This window comes from Salvelinus sp. IW2-2015, unplaced genomic scaffold (genome assembly GCF_002910315.2).
Source record: "Salvelinus sp. IW2-2015 unplaced genomic scaffold, ASM291031v2 Un_scaffold1633, whole genome shotgun sequence".
Taxonomy (NCBI): domain Eukaryota; kingdom Metazoa; phylum Chordata; class Actinopteri; order Salmoniformes; family Salmonidae; genus Salvelinus; species Salvelinus sp. IW2-2015.
The window spans coordinates 46,321-51,617 of NW_019943049.1; the positions used below are offsets into that span (position 1 = coordinate 46,321).

The window sequence follows — 5,297 nt, forward strand, 5'->3', positions numbered from 1 at the left end:
ATTATTTCACTGTATCACAATTCCAGTAGGTCAGAAATTTACATACACTAAGTTGACTGTGCCTTTAACAGCTTGGAAAGTTCCAGAAAATGATGTCATGGCTTTAGAAGCTTCTGATAGGCTAATTTACATAATTTGAGTCAATTGGAGGTGTATCTGTGGATGTATTTCAGGCCTACCTTCATACTCAGTGCCTCTTTGCTTGACATCATGGGAAAATCTAAAGAAATCAGCCAAGACCTCAGAAAAAAAATTGTGGACCTCCACAAGTCTGGTTCATCCTTGGGAGCAATTTCCAAACACCTGAAGGTACCACGTTCATCTGTACAAACAATAATACGCAAGTATAAACACCATGGGACCACGCAGCCGCCATACCGCTCAGGAAGGAGACGCGTTCTGTCTCCTAGAGATGAACGTACTTTGTGCGAAAAGTACAAATCTATCCCAGAACAACAGCAAAGGACCTTGGGAAGATGCTGGAGGAAACGGGTAAAAAAGTATCTATATCACAGTAAAACGAGTCCTATGTCGACATAACCTGAAAGGCTGCTCAGCAAGGAAGAAGCCACTGCTCCAAAACCACCCTAAAAAGCCAGACTACGGTTTGCAACTGCACATTCGGAAAAAAAGATTTTACTTTTTGGAGAAATTGTATTTTATCTGGTCAAACACATGTTCTGTCTGTAAACAATTGTTGGAAAAATTACTTGTGTCATGCACAAAGTAGATGTCCTAACCGACTTGCCAAAACTATAGTTTGATAACAAGAAATTTGTGGAGTGGTTGAAAAACAAGTTCTAATGACTCCAACCTAAGTGTATGTAAACTTCCGAGCATGGTGCTGCTACACTTGATGTTCTGATACAGTTTGTAAAATGGAAGACTGTTGTACTGGCTGTGACAGTCATGGTTATCTTTTCTCTTCCACTCCCATCGTAGACCCACCGTGACAGATGAGATGAACTGCCTTGACTAAGACAGACAGACAGACAGACACAACGTTGTTGTAGAACAGACTACAGTAGCTGCAGATTTGAAAYGACACTATCAGGGGGATATTTCATTGCAGAAGTTGTTATAAAACTCCAAATCAACTCTGTGCTTGGCACGACAGATTTAGCCACATTTACCTTACCGCTGTAGGCAACTTTAACTTTTATAGAAACTGAACTGTATGTACAATATCAACATTTTGACTGGGAAGCAATTTTTTTTAAGCCAGAAGTTAACAGGTTTGTTGACATAACATAAAATACATGACCTTCCATAACTCCAACTGGTGGACAATGTTGAGAGTGCTGTGTGCTCTCACAGCACAGGTGGCACAGGAATATTTATCTGAGCCACAATCCCCACAGCCCCACAGCCCAGCCTCCTCCAAAACTCTACACATACTGCAGATGGTGTTGGGTGGAGGACATTCCAGCTCCACTGCAGGCATGTGGAGTAGCTCCCTCAACCACTTCCAGGTCTCAATATCGGCTGCCTTTCTTTTTTTGATGCTGGTGGAGGAGGTGCATCACTGCAGCTGGGCACAACTTCTGCTGCAGAGGGAACCGGCTCTGTTCTCCCAGTACTCTCTAGAGAGTAGTGACAGCTGTTACAGAGTGGACTATCCTGGTTAAATTAAGTTGAACAGAACTGAACAGAGCAACTTTCTCACCGATCCAAGTTGATGGCAGGGGTGTACGTGCCTCTAGTCAAGTCTCTGTAATCCAGCGTGGCTCTTTTTCTTCTGAAAGATGGCATCTGTAAAGAAAAAAATGACAACTAAGTTGGATTTATTCTAAATTAAGATGGAATATTAATTACATTTAAATGATCTGATACATAGATGATTGTTTCCTATCATAATGCACTACGGTGTTGAACACTGAGCTGTAGTCAATGAATAGCATTCTCACATAGGTGTTCCTTTTGTCCAGGTGTGAAAGGGCAGTGTGGAGTGCAATAGAGATTGCATCATCTGTGCGTCTGTTGGGGGCGGTATGCATGACTAGTGGAGTTACTTTGCTTACGCTCTAAAGAAAGTTATGGGTAGGAAGTTGTGCTTCGCATGGACATTAAGTAGCCTGAAAGTAGCCTTAAGTAGCCTGCTCCAGAGACAGGTGATGACACATCTTTGGGCTTCAACAAGCATGGGACAGGAATATATTGGGCATCTTGGCTAATGGATGATTATTGTTGGAATTGTTATAATGTACCATCTAATACTTGCCTAGTCCAGTGATACTTAACCTTTGGTCATTGTCGGCCCAATCATATGTTGCTCTGCCCATAGTGCTCCCAAAGTACCCCCCCATATGCATAAAAGAATGTAGGCATGTCATATGAAATTAGCCTTTCTAAGTATCCACTTTGGATATTGGCTCCTGGTTATATGAATGGTAAGCATTGGCTAGAGTTTAAATCCATGCCAGAAAATGCACTAGTGCTCACTTCAGGAAAAGTATGGAGATTTAAGACACGGACACAGGAGACACAACCAAAGAAATTAGACGCAGCCTCGCACCAGAAACAGGAAATGACACCATGCCATTGATCCCGGGAAATGTTTACCAAAAATACCTTTTAAATTGATTATATATTCAGATCGAATTACACTCAAGATATGTTCTCCCCTACTATGGGTCATATTAGCGGGCTATCCCGGGGTAACAACACGTATAATCCATTACATTACCTTTTGTAAATAACAAAAATAATGCGATAACGTACAGTTGACGAAAGTAAAGGACGTCAGAAGATCTTCTAGTTTTAGTTAAAGCACAATAAAAATGGTCATTTCCGCTACCAACGTATACGGGGTGTATTAGCCGTGGTTGATGCTTTTTGCTTACTCGGAAATTATGATATAAAACGTTGATTTGAACTATCTGACCAACTAGTGGGTCAGGCGGCGCCCCACTGTTTGATTCATATCGCGTGATTTATGATGATAGGTCTCGATTATATCGACTGATTTGTTCTGTATGGGGTGAATAGGGTTTGTCTAGGGAACTTAGGGGAGTGGTTTAAGTGTTAGATAAAATGAGAACACTGGAGACTGAAAGTGAAACTTTTGAAGCTGAACAATTTCAACTCCATAGCATTTAAGAACGTTAAAGATATCTAATACGAAAGTAGGTAAATTGTTATTTATTTGAATGATTTTTGACAATCTATTAGATTACTACATTATTAGTAGCCACAGCAGCCTCGACTGGTTTCCCTGCCCCCTGCAATTCGAATACAGTCACCTCCACAGGTTAAACTATGAAATACAGCCAACTCCATATGTTCAAGTATGAAAAAATACTGATTGCTATGCCTTTTATAAAACTGCAACGTTCAAACATTTGTTTCTCTCTTTAATCAAATCAAGTTTATTTTATATAGCCCTTCGTACATCAGCTAATATCTCAAAGTGCTGTACAGAAACCCAGCCTAAAACNGTACTCTCTAGAGAGTAGTGACAGCTGTTACAGAGTGGACTATCCTGGTTAAATTAAGTTGAACAGAACTGAACAGAGCAACTTTCTCACCGATCCAAGTTGATGGCAGGGGTGTACTCGCTATCACGCCTCTAGTCAGGTCTCTGTAAACCAGCGTGGCTCTTTTTCTTCTGAAAGATGGCATCTGTAAAGAAAAAAATGACAACTAAATTGGATTTATTCTAAATTAAGATGGAATATTAATTACATTTAAATGATCTGATACATAGATGATTGTTTCCTATCATAATGCACTATGGTGTTGAACACTGAGCTGTAGTTATTGAATAGCATTCTCACATAGGTGTTCCTTTTGTCCAGGTGTGAAAGGGCAGTGTGGAGWGCAATAGAGATTGCATCATCTGTGCGTCTGTTGGGGGCGGTATGCATGACTAGTGGAGTTACTTTGCTTACACTCTAAAGAAAGTTATGGGTAGGAAGTTGTGCTTCGCATGGACATTAAGTAGCCTGAAAGTAGCCTTAAGTAGCCTGCTCCAGAGACAGGTGATGACACATCTTTGGGCTTCAACAAGCATGGGACAGGAATATATTGGGCATCTTGGCTAATGGATGATTATTGTTGGAATTGTTATAATGTACCATCTAATACTTGCCTAGTCCAGTGATACTTAACCTTTGGTCATTGTCGGCCCAATCATATGTTGCTCTGCCCATAGTGCTCCCAAAGTACCCCCCCATATGCATAAAAGAATGTAGGCATGTCATATGAAATTAGCCTTTCTAAGTATCCACTTTGGATATTGGCTCCTGGTTATATGAATGGTAAGCATTGGCTAGAGTTTAAATCCATGCCAGAAAATGCACTAGTGCTCACTTCAGGAAAAGTATGGAGATTTAAGACACGGACACAGGAGACACAACCAAAGAAATTAGACGCAGCCTCGCACCAGAAACAGGAAATGACACCATGCCATTGATCCCGGGAAATGTTTACCAAAAATACCTTTTAAATTGATTATATATTCAGATCGAATTACACTCAAGATATGTTCTCCCCTACTATGGGTCATATTAGCGGGCTATCCCGGGGTAACAACACGTATAATCCATTACATTACCTTTTGTAAATAACAAAAATAATGCGATAACGTACAGTTGACGAAAGTAAAGGACGTCAGAAGATCTTCTAGTTTTAGTTAAAGCACAATAAAAATGGTAATTTCCCCCACCAACGTATACGGGGTGTATTAGCCGTGGTTGATGCTTTTTGCTTACTCGGAAATTATGATATAAAACGTTAATTTGACCTATCTGACCAACTAGTGGGTCAGGCGGCGCCCCACTGTTTGATTCATATCGCGTGATTTATGATGATACGTCTCGATTATATCGACTGATTTGTTCTGTATAGGGTGAATAGGGTCTGTTTAGTGAACTTTGTGGAGTGGTTTAAGTGTTAGATAAAATGAGAACACTGGAGACTGAAAGTGAAACTGTTGAAGCTGGACAATTTCAACTCTGTAGCATTTAAGAACGTTCAAGATATCTAATACGAAAGTAGGTAAGTTGTTATTTATTTGAATGATTTATGACAATCTATTAGATTACTACATTATTAGTAGCCACAGCAGCCTCGACTGGTTTCCCTGCCCCCTGCAATTCGAATACAGTCACCTCCACAGGTTAAACTATGAAATACAGCCAACTCCATATGTTCAAGTATGAAAAAATACTGATTGCTATGCCTTTTATAAAACTGCAACGTTCAAACATTTGTTTCTCTCTTTAATCAAATCAAGTTTATTTTATATAGCCCTTCGTACATCAGCGAATATCTCGAAGTGCTGTACAGAAACCCAG

General features: G+C 40.2%; 1 long non-coding RNA gene across 2 annotated transcripts; it reads right to left on the minus strand.

Annotated features, from left to right (window-relative positions):
- Positions 1-705: 705 nt before the first annotated feature.
- On the minus strand, positions 706-2,965 carry LOC112071537 (uncharacterized). Of its 2 annotated transcripts, none has more exons than XR_002894125.2 (3): positions 2,718-2,965; positions 1,667-1,752; positions 706-1,583 (listed from the first exon to the last, which is right to left on the minus strand). It is a non-coding gene; the product is annotated as an uncharacterized lncRNA (long non-coding RNA). The 2 variants fall into 2 exon arrangements; XR_011475884.1 differs by lacking the exon at positions 2,718-2,965 and adding an exon at positions 1,908-2,707.
- Positions 2,966-5,297: the final 2,332 nt, after the last annotated feature.